This window comes from Ammodytes marinus (assembly GCF_949987685.1).
Source record: "Ammodytes marinus genome assembly, chromosome: 22".
Taxonomy (NCBI): domain Eukaryota; kingdom Metazoa; phylum Chordata; class Actinopteri; order Uranoscopiformes; family Ammodytidae; genus Ammodytes; species Ammodytes marinus.
Genome location: NC_137226.1, coordinates 11,870,288 through 11,885,369, shown reverse-complemented (window position 1 = coordinate 11,885,369; position 15,082 = coordinate 11,870,288). Strand labels below are relative to the sequence as shown.

General features: G+C 42.4%; 1 protein-coding gene across 1 annotated transcript in view; it reads right to left on the bottom strand.

Moving 5' to 3' along the window:
• lrrc17 (leucine rich repeat containing 17) overlaps nucleotides 1–7,476 on the bottom strand; it is a 33,030-nt gene extending 25,554 nt beyond the window's left edge. Inside the window, exon 1 of the mRNA XM_080051343.1 lies at nucleotides 7,200–7,476. The gene's annotated coding sequence lies outside the window, so the exon portion shown is untranslated. The remainder of the gene's footprint in view (nucleotides 1–7,199) is intronic.
• Nucleotides 7,477–15,082: the final 7,606 nt, after the last annotated feature.

The following is a 15,082-nucleotide window of genomic DNA, read 5'->3' as shown; positions in this document are numbered from 1 at the left end:
TGTGTGTGTGTGTGTGTGTGTGTGTGTGTGTGTGTGTGTGTGTGTGTGTGTGTGTGTGTGTGTGTGTGTGTGTGTGTGTGTGTGTGTGTGTGTGTGTGTGTGTGTGTGTGTGTGTGACCGATGGTCTTGGGTCTGTGTTTGCGTACTTGTGCAGCTGATGAGAGACATGTTCCAACACAAGGTGAGACTGGAGCCATTTACAATACCAGACTAGACGAGACGGAGGTGGAAAGCGTGGAGTGGGGTTGTGATTACATCCAGACACACACACAGTCTCACACATAATTTGAAACACATTATAGATCTATGGATGACAAATTAAGGGAAAAATCAACAGCGTCCAACACTTTGCCAGAACAGCATCAGCTCAAAGACTCTTCTCTGCTGGAAGGATGTTGCCTTCATTCTCCCAAAACATATGACTTCTTTATATCTCATTTCCTCAGATTGTGTTGTGTATAGGACAACATACAACAAAAGGCAATTTCATTTCCTGTTCAACTTAACTCGCATAACTGAAAAAGTTTTGTATCTCCATACCGACATACAGTCTGGTTTGCAGCTGTGGGGATGGGATACCAGACCTTATTTGAGCTAACAGATAAAAGCTATGCATTACCTCTACATAAAAGTAAATGTCTGTTACATTCAAGCCATTTTCAAATGGGTTGACACAAAGTTGATAAAGCCTATCAGTTCCACAAAACTCTCTCTGTATTTATCAGTATGGCAGCTGTTACGTATGGGCTTGTTTTGGCTGTTTTTCTTAGTGTGTTCTGTGTTTCTTTAAGTTGCCACTGATTGAGTGAGCAGGTGTGCTGCCTCACTCAATCATGCTCACCTGGTGTAATTACTGCACAGTATATAAGCAGCACAAGAAGCCTCAGTCTGGGCCCCTGCTGCCCTGGGCCTGACTGTTGCTGTGGAACTGTGTTTTTCAAGAAGTTAAATTTATGCTTTAGTGTGAAGATTTACCTGTTTTTTTGTAAAGTTGCTGTTCTGTTGTTTTACCGGTGAAATAAAGTTGATACTTTTGTTTTTTTGATAATTAAATACTCATTATTTTACAACCGGACTCCTAATTATCTTTAAACTGGTTTTAAGTTACAGTCCCTATCCCTAGACATGCGACAGGGATGTAACAGCAGCGTTTACAAAGTGGTGTCATCCCCTGACACTGTCACAAGAAGCGCAAAAGAACTATTTCAGTTGTTGATTCTGCTGCTAAGAAAAAAAAAACTGGACATACAGCAGAAGGAATCAAGTCCATATGAGTTCACCGAAGGCGTACCTCATGTAGATGGGCTGACAATGTTGTTGTAATTACTCCGAATTCCTCAAGGGGGCGACATATGTTGCGCACAATAGCTTTACAGCTATCATGTTAAATTGTCTTATAAACAAACTAAATGTTTGAATTGAGTGATTCCTCCAAAAAAAACATATAGTGTGGGGGCACTCATAGGCTACTGTGTAGCTGTGAAATATTAAAGATGTGAATTTCACATTCAAAAACAAGCTGGCGAAACTGTTCAGTCTCATTGCAAAAAATCAAAGCATTTTAACATTTTCACTTGACCTCCTCCCTTTATAGGCAGTGAACCGTCTCCAAACCATTTGGGCCGGTGCTGGTATGGCTCACCTCTTTTCCTCATCACATCTGCTTGGTAGGAACAGTCCAGACCAATCTAGTGTAACTATAGCCACGGTCAGCCTGCAATGTCCTAGGCACATTCCAGCTGGGACCATAACAAGCCAAACCCTTCTGTGCGGTTCGACTCCCGCCCATACCAGCCTGAATTAGCCCTTCTAGGCTGGTATTATGTCCCATCCCAGCTTCCTCTGGTCAGTCTATGCTAAACCAAAGAATCTCAAAGAAAACCCTCATCCTGTTACTACTTCAGGGATATTGCTTTACATGCCATGTGGACAGTTTTGAGCTGCTAATGTCATTTGCACTGAACCAGAATAAAGTTTGGTCTGGTCATTAAATGTGGTAGCAATTTGTCATTTATTTTGGACCATGTAAAAATAAGACTCTGGGAAGAGTCTTGTAAACTCTTAATCAAGAGGAGATGGAAGGGGATTTGTTTTTCTGGTGTCATCCCTATGTCCCCACAGCACGTTGGTCCCACAGCATATGGTTCAGGCATCACAGCTGGGTGGTTAGGGTTAGGGTAAGGGGACAGGGAGATGTTAGCATAGGAGTGAGACCGACACACACACACAGACAGACATACTATTCTGTACTTACTACATAGTTAGTTTACAAAGAAATTTGGGACCGGGCTGTAGACCATTGGCCTGTGGTAACATAGATGCGCTCCCGTTTTCCTTGTAGCCTACAAACACTTATACAATGCATTGTTAGCATGTGGGTGTTTGGTTAGCCTCACAGAGCTGCTAGCTATATACTTTCGTTCAGTCAGTGCTGTAATCTACCTCACAATTACTACAAAGCTTCTAATATTATCTGACACTTTAGCACGTTCACTAGCCTTGTTTGGTCTTTTAAAAGTGTCGCTCAATACTCAAACTCTGGGTGAGACAGGGCATCATTTCACAAATGCTACGTTTTCATTGTCTGAAATCCAAATAAAATGGAACCAAAAAGGGCAGTTTCTTCTTTATGTCAAAGAGATAATCATCAATCATGTTCCTGCCCTCAACTTGTTGTGGTGGCTGACAGTTTTATCAGTTTGTATATTGGGTGTTACAGTTAGTTCCTGGTTCCAGGAAGACCTGAATCAGACAGCACTGCCGGTAAACCAGACCAGATAAATCTACCATTGAGAGAGTACGATTATGTCATCAGTTGTCATAGAGATTCGGTTACCAATGTGCACCCAACAGACACTTAAGTGTAGGCCTATAAGTTGGTCTGAAACTGCAGAGCAAATGGAAAAATTATTATTTTGTCATTTGCGTTAAGTCTTTCAAATGGATTTTTAAGCCAAAACAATTTACAAAGTCTGTATTTTTGGCAAGTTTACGGGACAGCGAGTACTCAGTACAAGTGTGCGCTTAATCAAAATAAACCACTGAATAAATGCTTAAGTCTGGTGGTGTATCTCCATGTGGAATTTTGTTTTGGGAAACGGCGTGCAGGGAATGTCGACTTAACCTACAACTCATCTGCAACTCAATGTCATGTGTTTCCCTGCTGTACCAGCTTCAATGGGCCTTTATTTGAGAGTTAAGACAACTATTTCATGCTTTTGATCATTGTACTCCTTACTGAGTGTTGCAAGCTATATCTACAGTAGTACTGCATACACAGTAGCAGTCTGAATACATTACATATATGATGCAAAGTGGTTTTGAATTATGAAGCAGGAAGAATAACTTAACCAGGTGGTTTGGCAAGACTTCAATAGGGACATTGGCCAAGGCGAGAGGAAGTTCCACCGCTCTGCCAGAGACCCAAAGGTCAATGTGTGTGTGAATAAAGCAGGAGGAAACCTCTCACACAGACAAAACAAACTGTATATTTAATGCATATATATATATATACAAAGAGGGGAATGCATACATGGGCCACTACTCAGACAGAAAATGGAGGAAATTAAATAGATATTGATGCACAGAAGTGACACATGTTCACACAGGCGTTTTCTGTGTATGTCTCCGAAACCGTCTGCAGGCTCACATGGGTCATTTGGTCTCAGCAGACCAGTGGAAACAAAAACATGTTGGCCCCCTTAAATATCAGTTACCAACCCACCTACATCAGGAAGAGGGAGTGAGGGTTGAGAGACGCTGGCTGACTTTAGGAGAAAATACAGATGGAGGCCGCATGCATGTTTAAAAAACACTTTTAAACAGGACACCGACTATTAACAGAAGCTGAATTTTAATGGGGCAGAAAATGTCATGATGTCAGCTAAAAGGGGAACACACACCCCTGGAGAAGGGAGAGGGGATTGGTTTTGGTGCTGTGCTTATGTTTGAACGGGAACACACAAGAAGATTTGATTAAAATCCTAACCAACTGGGGAAAGAACCAACCGCACACATTAACAATACAGTAGAGTCGAGCCCTTTGCTGGATTCTATTTGTGGCTTCCTGTCCAGATTCCTTGTTAATGTTTCGACTCCTACTAGCCACTGGTAACCTCCCCTGTTTTTCACCCGCCAGTGTACATGTGCTCATGGCAATCAACTACATAAGATTATATAATATCAATGTTGGCAAAAAGAAGGAAATCACTGCATTTACAGAATATCAAGTCAACTGGGAACTTGGATGGAACCATTTTTCTTCTTATTGATACATTGAAATGACAGTTTGATAACTCAACTGGGATGAGGGTGTTAAAAGAAGTCGTACAAAACCCACATGCAATCTGCTCCAGCACAATGTCACTCAAAGCTGTGAGGCTGCACAGTCTCTGGCTCTTCAAGCTCCAATAACATTGGACATGCCACTGGGGGATGGAAAGAGTTCACACACCACCAAGGGCAAACCCTTCAAGAACATAGGGGCCACTGTATTCCAGAAAGAAAGAGGAGAACAAGCAGGAAAAAGGCAGGAAAAACAAGAGAGCCCTTTTCTCTTTAGCTGCTAATAGAAAAATGTGAAAAATGCCGCTTCCATCCAAGTTGCATGCATTGGTTTCCATATGTAGACAGGGAAGCGTGAGTAGGGAGAATGTCGGTCTGTCAGTTAATTACAGATATTTTAAACAAAGAGTTAGAAGACAAGAACAAGGATCAAACTTAAAGCTGTAGTGTGTAACTTCTGTTGCCCCCGTGAAGAAATATGAGTATTTACAACAACGCTGTTGAGGCATCTACAACAAGTACCTTCTGATGTACGTTTGTAAACACTTAATACAAAGAGACTTTTGTGGAGCTGATATGCCTTATCAACTTTGTGTCAACTCGTCTGGCGATGGCGAATGTAACCGACATTCATTCATATGAAAAAGTTACGCACTATGGCTTTTAAGTTGAGCGTTTTTTTCCCCCCCTAAGTAAGCCAACAGCCCCTTAAGCTGCCCTTACTTTGTTTCCTTTGGGCTGAATTCTCTTTATGCGGGGGAGTGTATTAGTGCCCAAAGGTCTGTGGATTGTTACCATGTTACAGACCCACCGTCCAGCCATAAAGAGAGGGATGCAAGGAAAGAATGACTGAGGATGTAAAGAGAAGAGGGGAAAAAAAGTTTAACCACAAGCCCTGACTCCCAAAAGCAGAGGATGAGACGGTGACACAGGCGGACATATGCTGTGTGTGTAGTAGAGAGAGAGAGAGAGTAGGCAGAAAGAGAGAGAGCCCTCACACATCCCTGAGAGCCTAATTGAAAACAGACACATTTTCTGCAGAAGAGCGAACAGGCGAGGGGGCAGAAAAGTTTTAAGATTTTTTTTTCAGTGAGGGTCAGAGGTGCTGAACTAAAAAAAAAATAAAATAAAAAAAAGACAAGAAAATTAAATATTTTGTTATGGAAACTAGCCAAATTGTGTGCCTTTGTGTTTGTGTTCCTTAAGCTCACAAATCCAAATACACACGAGTGACTACAATCCTCAAAAAAGGTCACCATCCAATGCACACAGACACACACACACACACACACACACACACACACACACACACACACACACACACACACACACACACACACACACACACACACACACACACACACACACACACACACACACACACACACACACACACCGCTTTCCCCGCCCACCAGCTGTGTTGATTGCTTTGTATTGGCGCCAGACACATCTGCACCTTAAAAAAACACACACACAAACACTGACACATACACCAGGCTCGTCTTACTACAAAGTGTTCCACTTCTACTTAAGCTGAAACAGCAGAAACTTGAGCAGAGGGGGACTCCCGCACCTTGTAATCAGAGAAAAAGTTGCAAGTCGAGCCTTTTTTCTCCTCCTCTTTTTTTTCGGCTGCAGGATCCCAGAGTGAAAACCACACGCAGCAGGAGACTGGAATTTGTACTGAAAACGTACACTGGGGCATGTAACCCCATGTGCAGCTGTGCATATAGCCGCACTCGCACGCATATAGAGTAAATGCTAGAACTATATCTGCTTGCATATGAAAGAAAAAAAAACTGCACCGTAAGCTGTGTATTCCTCTTGATTATTTCCCGATCACACTGTAGCCAAAATTCCCTTACAGTAGGCAAAGAGGGGCCAAGTGGGTAAATGGAGCCCCCTCACTCTGGCAGAAGTGGTGCTTGGCTGTATCTGTTGAGCTTCATCACGGGGAACTGTAATGCCTTATCACGGCAGTGTGAGTGTAAGTTATGGTGCATGGGGCCACCGGCCGGTTACATAACAAAAGCAGCGAGGAAGTGTATAAAAGGAAGCATCTAAAATAGAATGTTTTCCTCTGAATTTTGAGATAAAGTGAAGATAGATTTCAGTTTGTGGTGAGCCGCCATAAACTTGGCCCCGCTACTAAAAGAAAAGTGCTTACTTCAGCAACTCCTCCAGCACCGAGCAGGAACAATACGCAACTTATTTCCCCATTTCAAACAAGTGCCAAAGAAGTACAATCTAATGCATCAGCAGCAACAGAAGCTAAATTAATGAATGAATACAAAACTGCATGCTAGCCAACATGCTGACTATACCATGCAATTAACTTTAACTCATTCACATCTTCACACGCTTGCACTTGCATTGTCTGTGCAAGAGGCATCCATAGGCTGCAGCTGATTATTTACTGCATGTCAAAACATGCTCTCCTGTTGTGGTGCTGCGTTCGCTGCATGCGACTCATCTTTACATTGCCTCTATATCATGAAGCCTTCCATGACTTCTCAACAGGAGTCAGAGTTGCATTCATTCTTTGCAGTGTGAATGCCTACAATGTGTAGGGAAACAAAATGCATTAGAACAAAAGGGGGTGTCACACTTAGTATAGTAAACCTCCACCAAGGATTGAAACAGAGGCAGAAGTCTTTGGTAGATTGTATTACATATCCTTCACATAAAAAGTTAAAACAACATAATGCGGTCTTTTTTCCTAGCCTTGAGGGAATCAGATTGTTTTATCACAGAGAACTTAACTCAGCTACTTGCCAAAGAAATATTCTTGCATATTAACTGTGGTACCAAGTAAGGTTGGGGCTTAGTTAGAATTGGCTGCAGGCTTTCAGCTGAGTAATGCTTTTGGGAGATGGACAGATCTGTTCAGTACAATAAGAAGCTTTCAGTCCTACCTGTGCAGGGAGGGAATCTGGCCCGGGCTCGTCCACTAGGACCTGCAGATCTCCGGTTGGTCCCGCGTCCCCGGCTCCTAATCCTGTCATGAGCGCTGCGTCCAAAGCCAAGAAAAAATCTGCCTGGCCGCCTGTAAACTTTGAGCCTAGAGTGAGGGACGTACGACTGGCTGCTTCTCCAATCTCTCTCTCTCTCTCTCTCCCACTCTCTCTACCACTCTCTCTCTTTCTCTCCCTTTCTCTCTCTCTCACTCACTCCTTTGCTTTTCACCCACTCAGCTGGATCACACTGAGAATGTGAGCAGAGAGGCAGAGAGAGAGAGAGAGAGAGAGACTGTAGCAGATCCTCAAAGGCTGTGTCTGGTTTAACATTACACACACAAACACACGCACAGTCACACACACACACACACACACACACACACACACACACACACACACGTGTAGGAGGGCTCCAACCTTGCACTGGTCCCCTCTGCTGAACTGCTGGATTCTTTCCAGCATGTGTTACTGACTGGCCCAAGGGGTTGAGAGAAAGGAAGAAAAAAAAATATTGGGCATCTGGGTGGCAGGGACGAAATAAAACTCATCCACCATACCAAACACTCCTGTGTCTGTGTGTGTGTGTGTGTGTGTGTGTGTGTGTGTGTGTGTGTGTGTGTGTGTGTGTGTGTGTGTGTGTGTGTGTGTGTGTGTGTGTGTGTGTGTGTGTGTGTGTGTGTGTGTGTGTGTGTGTGTGTGTGTGTGTGTGTGTGTGTGTGTGTGTGTGTGTGCTCCCACGCAGAACGGAGACGCCCTTTTAAGATGTAAATCTGTGCAGGTTGGTTCCATAATAGAAACTGCGCTCCGCTTCCAACATCTGCCTTTGATCGCAGCCCGGGTGGAGGATCTCTCTTTTTTGTTCCCAAGCCTTGAACCATGTTGCCATGCATGTTGCTGGCCACACTTGTGGTTTCACAATGGTTCTATGCCACCCATCATCTGGACTGAATCGCTTTATATCACTGTTTTATTCTGCCCTGCTACTAGCAATGCAATACATTTCTCTAGAGATGTCATGGTTCTCAGAGATGAATCCTTCCTTTAGCACCAACATGAGGTTTTCATGTTTGGTTTGTATATTGTATATGGTGGGCATTTCACCATACTTCCATAGTTCCCACTCATTCTGCAAAGTGTCTTAGCTTTGGCTATGTTGAATTAAATATTTTAACTTATTAAACTTTGTTTAAAGCCTACAGGCACCAAGTTTATTAGGCAGGGAAAATGTTGAATGAGTGTATTAATGTGATGATAAGGATCCCCTCATCAAAGCAATTGATTCCTATCCAAAAGCTACATCCGATTCTTGTCCGTTACAGGCCTCATGTTTCTATTCCTTCTTGCACAAAATCAGGATGTAAATCACATGTTTGTTACCTGTACAATATTTGTTTTTACCCTTGTACAGTTTTGTAAATCTGTCTTGTGTTGTTTGATTTCTTGAACATTTCTATGCAGAATTGAGCTACCGGTGTCTTGGGGGCTAAAGTCCGTATAATTGTTTAGCACTTCAGAACACTGGCATATTTACCACTGAAGCAGTGCAGATTCCCACAGTTGGCTGGATAGCTGTCTCTGCCACTAACACTAACATGACACGATTGGACACGAAGTGGGTTCTTTGACACAAAACAGCTTGCACAGGAACGGTTTTATCGATTAAGTAAGAAGCATTCTGTGTAATTTAATGGTGCCAGGAGAGGACAATAAGCCCGGCCAATCAACATACTGCTGCCCGCTCCTGTCATTTCTCCTCTCTTCTCTGGAGAAGACAACACTGAGTGAAACAGCACCATATTAGGATCAGCATGCTGCGCCACTGGGGCCTTAACAGATTGTTTACTGCCAACACTTTAAATGTCTTGAGGGCACTTACACCAGGACAACTGTTTTAAGTAGGATTTTGGATGGAGACCTGGGGAGTTTTTTTCTGCAAATGCAATAAAAAAAGAAGTCTGAGTGTTTTGCAATTGGACAGTGGGAATACAGTAGTCCGTCCCCCCCCCCCCCCCCCCCCCCCCCCCAACACACACACACACACAGCCCTCTAGAACATGCAAGCAAACAAAAGCGTGCAAGCATACCAGGGCACTCAGCGAGACCAAAATAGAATGAAAAATGGCATCCAACTAAACTGCAAAAGAAAATACCTGTTTCTCTATCAATTTTAACATCCATGGGCCTAATGTGTGTTTGTGTGCATGCATTGTATGTGTTCATGCCCAGCCCAGATATGGAAGGTTTTGTGTGCCAGCCAGGCCAGCTGTGGTGCCAGGAGGGGAGTTTGAAGGATGTGCTCCTTGTTAAAACGCTTCAAACACATTCTTCAAAGGGCCAGGTTGACTTTTGAACCCCGTGCATCCTTTAAAAGACATGTTTATGGCCTGTGTGTACTATATAAACGTCTGAAAGTAAATCTTTGATGAGAGAAAAATGTGTGAACATTCATGATTTTGCCAGGCAAGGCAAGTTGTTGAGGCATATTTATCCTCCGTTGTGTCTTTAAAATATTGAAATATCTTCACTCGATAAAAGGCAGAACAAACAAAGGAATCCGAAGCAAGTTTCATGTCTCTCTACAAGTTGTTTCACATAGATTAATGGTAACCAATGTTGGCTTCCTGGGAGGTAGGACATCCACCTAAATGCCATTATGATTTATTTTGATGGTATGCTCTGGAAAACCAGTTGGCAGTTATGTAACGTAAACATGAGAAACGGCCCTCTAATTAGGCCAGAGCTGCATTTCCTCCATTTCCAGCCTTCACCACAGGGGAAACACGTTGTGAATGGTGTCTGCACTGCTTTCCTCTCCCCCAAGACTTAAACCAACTACTCCCTAAAATCCTGTTTTGAAGAACCGTTCGCTCTTCTTCAATCTTCATTCCTTTTAGTCTCCGGAGTACATAGCGAGTCTTTGAGTTTGATGCCAAAAGACGTGACACACACACAATGAAGCTAGGGGTCTTCCAAAACTCAACATGTGGGTACTATTTACTTCACTTGTATACATTTCCTGAACCACCTTAAGCGACTATTGTCATTATGTTCATGTAAACAATGGATCAAATAGCTCTTTAGTGAGGGGCCGTGCCGGTCTGACAGTGACGAAACCTCAGAAAATGATATGTAATTATTCCTCTCTCAGCTCTAAAACTTTGCTAGTTTTGGCAGGCTCTCATCAACATTGTCTCCACACTCAGCAGCCTGTTTTAAGCGATTCAAATTAAATTGACATTTGTTCCTGGAGGGTGCTTGGCAAATTCTCATGAATTGCCTCACGTGATTAGCCTAGAAATCCAGACCCACATCTAGAACGATGTGACGTCCGGCCACAAGCAATAGACCTTCCAAACTCAAGGGGCGGCACCAACCACCATTGGATAGCAGAACGACCAATCAGAGCAATTCTATAGTCGGTCGGCTAAACAGAAAATTCATCTTTCTTGCTAATGAAAGATTTTAGTGCAGTCTTCCAAATCGTTAAATGTCGAGGCCAGAGCCGTTTCAAACTCAAGCAACGTATCTGCAGCCATCTTTGTTGTTTACTATCACAACTGCGTATGCGCAGCACTGTCACCATCCGATTAGGCTCTGGCCCGCCCATATCAGAAAGTACGATTTGATTGGTAGCTCCGAATTTTCCCACACAGTTCATGAGCTGCAATGGTTCATGTCCAGACCAACAGGCCGAGCAAATTTTTATTTGCCAGCGGCTAGTCTGGATTTCCAGGCTATCATGTGATGTCATTTGAGTCAGAATTGGTTGGGGCCTCCCATTATTTAATATCGCAGTAACCCTTGACCGCCAAAATCTAACCAGTTCATCATCAAGTCAAAGTCACTATATGTGCAAAGTTTGAAGAAAATCCCTCTAAGTGGTCATTGTCTTAAAAATATTTCGAAAAACTAAATATTGAATAATTTGTTTTTAAATACCCCCCCCCCCCCCTTTTCTGACCTGAGTGTAGTCTGAACTTGGCTGCCTTAACCTCAGTGCGCTGCTGCTAACAAAGCTAATTGGTTCGGACACACAGAAACAGTTAATGTGATTTACAGTGCGAGGACAATGCGGGGAGGGATTTTAGAAGAACATTAATCAAAAGTGGGGCGGATAAAGTTAGAATTATGAAAGTGAGAGGGAGGCTGAAAGTTACACGAAGCAGAACATAGTTTGCATTGCCCTAAACAAAGGAAAGATATACTTTAATGGATTGGATTTATATAGCGCTTTATTTCTCTGTGACTCAAAGCGCTTTACAGGGTTCCAGGTTCCATTCCTTCACACACAGTCATACCGGTGGTGGTAAACTACGATAGTAGCCACAGCTGCTCTGCCCTCATTTTGCCAGCTAACTCTGCATCTCTCTTTCTCTCTCTTTCTGCTCTGCCTCTTGTTGTCTTCCTTCCTTCTGTTTGGAGAATGGTTTATCCCCCGTTCCGTCTGCAACTCTTTCACTCTCTGCAGTCACCTGGCCACAGTCCACAACAGACTGGAAAAGGCATCAGAGAAGCACATGTACACACACACACACAATGCAGCGCTACGGATGCAACTATTTACACTAGCCAGATGACCCTGGCCCGTATCTTCATCTGCTGTGGCTATAAACTTGAGTCCTGTTTAATCAAAGCACTGTGCAACCAATCCCCTGCCTTTAAAGTCTGCAGCTCTGATTCAGTCCATGCTCTGCAGGTGATTGCTCATTCCAAAGAGTGATATCACTTTGTAGATGTGATATGTCATTTTCTTTAATTTCACAGTCTTTTCCTTCTCACTTTTATTTTCCATTGAATTTTTTTTTCTTTTTCCGTATGTGTGTGTGTGTGTTTGTCCCCCGCTCCTTTCACTCCTTTTGGCTGATTTATTTGTTTTGTCCCGTTTCTTTGTCTAACACTGCCTCCCTTCCTCCCTCTCTTTTCTTATCTTCCTCTCTGCCTCTGCCGTGCCAGAAGAAATGGCTACTCGCTAACTCGTTATATGAAAAATACTGGAAGACCGAAATAGGACTGTGACACAATCTGTCAGCCCCAGTGTCACCAGGCGTTGAATCATCACCGCGTATATATTCTTCCAAAAATATTGTCCGTTCCGATGTGGGTGTTATCTTTGGATAGACAAGTGAAGGATGAAGAAAAAGAAAGATAAAAATATATATAAAGGAAAAGGGACCACACAAAGAAAGAAGAAACAAAAACAAAATTAACGATGTATTGTGTGCATGGTGGCACATAATAAACCCGGTGTCAGTCACAGTCTGTTCTCCGGGTGGATTAAAGGATCATAACATAAGAATACAGTTAAGTACAAAGACAAATGGAGGTGGTGTATAGAAAGAATGATCATATGGAGGTATTCGATACATCTAAATATGAGTCTAAAGAACAACATATTGTCCTGTAGTTCAAAGTCTATTCATCAAAGAGTTATGGCTGGCTGACATTATTGCAAGCGAACAAGAGGGGTTGCGAGACTGTTAGGCTCATAAATGTATCCAAGATGATAAATGAATCCCGTCACACTGCAAGTTATCACTTCTGTTGAGCAACAAACTGGAATGTGTTGTCTTATTTTGCCAGACAATTCATTGCCGGCAACTATCAAGAGCTTTGTTTGTCATGGGCCAATAACAGAGGTGGATACGCAATTGAATTTCTTTTGCCAAATCAACGTATTATGTCGGTTGTATGTCAATGTTGTGTTTATAGCATATTATGCTTCCAAAAACTAGAATTGAAGTCAGTAAACACTGCTTTGAAGTATTTTTAACATTAATGTCACTAGCGTTTCATATAGTATACTGTAGGCTATATATATATTTTTTTAAATATACAATAGCTGTATATTCGGTGACGTCTACCAATGTAAGGCAGGAGTTAACACAAACAAATCCCAACGAAAACTCCTTAGTCTTATCTATCAGGTTGTCACAATTTACAGTGTTCTCAAAAGTGTGGTGTTGAATGTAATGGCTGTGTTTTGAAAAACAAGTCAGCAATTTCTTTACCATTTCTGCTCATCGAAGGTGCTACAAGGATCTTTTAAATGTTTCTGTAGCAGTCCCATTTTTCCTCTGATGATCATAGATTTCATGTAACGGGTGTCTGTCATGGGTACGCTCATTCAGGATTGGAACAACAGCTGGCGTAGTAAAAACACTACTGCTTTTGTCCAAAGGGGGTGCAAGAATGAACACAAACTGAAAGTTCCTCGGAGCACCGTTAATGACCATTTCCCCTTTCGTCGTTATCACCACCACCGCAGAGCTCTTCTCCACGATACAATAACAAGACGGTGAAAGAATGCGTTTATCTGCCTCCCTGTGCAGAGAGATTTGCTCTCCCTAAAGACCCCAACTGTTTAAGTTATGCTTAACAAAAAACAGGCTCGTTTTAATTGCAACAACTTTGGGGGGGAGTATTTTGGGGTCGAGAGGATTCAATGCTTCCAAATTTTTCCGTGGGAACTTCTGACCACCGCCCAGCTTTACTGTTAAACATGGTTTTCTTAATTGACCTTTAGACTAGAACCAAAAATAATCCTGCCCGTGTAACCCCAAGCAGACCAGACAAAAGCTGTAGTTTGGTTTCACGTCATATTAGCCCAGAGCCACTACACTATTGCTGTTCTCCCTGAGGGGAGTGCATATTGAGGTCACCAGGACAAGTTGTCCAGCACCGGAACTTTTCCACTGGCAAGCAAAACATTATTCCAAGGAAGCCCTGTGTTTTCAGAGGGTGGAAGAGGATAGAGATGTATTCATGTAAAACTCATTTGCATAAAAATCTTTGGCCGCTTCTGGGGACTCTAGTGTTGAGTGTCAGGTCTTGGCGAAGTTGCTTCAAGAAGAGCCTCCAGTCAGTGATAAAGAGTTTGCAATATGACACTGGAGCTGTTTCAAGGATTGGGTTCCAATTGCACTTTATGAGTCTCAACGTGTCACTGTACTAGTAGTACTGTACAATTGGTCCCATTTCTTACAGTATACTCACCTGTCCTTTGTTAGTGTTCCTTGCCCCCATTTCAGATGAGAGCTGATCAACTGGGAACTCAGAGTGTACTAATTAAATCTCTTAAGCTCTCATGTCTTGTGAAAGTTAACGATCTGTATTTATGTCCCCCTTACTCATATGTTTTATAACTGTGGATTCTAAAAAGTAAAAATTTTGGGGGGGGGAAATGCTTTTATAGCGGCTGTGTCTCGCCATTTAATGTGCCACATAAAGCAGAAGTTGAGTTTTTACTGAATCATATTTTCTGAATATAAAGTCTTTGAGACATTAAGGCTGGTTTCTTAATTGCTTAAAGATGCAGACTTGGGTTCAGTGTTGCTGTGTAATGTGACTAAACAGTTTTAGTCAGAGTGTGGCTCTGGTTTTGTTTATGTACAACGATCTCCGTCTGTAGTTGTCCCCCAAACCTACCCGTGACCGGTCCTTTTATCAATATACTAACAATACTGTGGACAACCTTATCATTTTGAAATGCAGGAACTTTTATTTTCAAAATCTTCACATTAAAAAAACAGTACCTCACATGCTGTAGCACACATTTAACTCGCGATCTAACCCCTGTTCTGTCCAAAAGAAACGGAAAATACATTGTGTGAATGGGATATCTGAAATCTAAGAGATTTAGGAGTGTGAGATGAAAAAAAGAAGATACACATAGAGATATTTTCGAGAGCAGAGAAAGCCCGCCAGCTGAATCCAACAAAAACACATGTACATCCTGTTCTGTGTTGCTACTTTGTCCTGCTGTCCCTTTTCCCCCCTTACAACTGTCTTGTAAAAAATAAAAGATGTTCTCAATATTTGATTACTTAATAAAAGTAGTAACC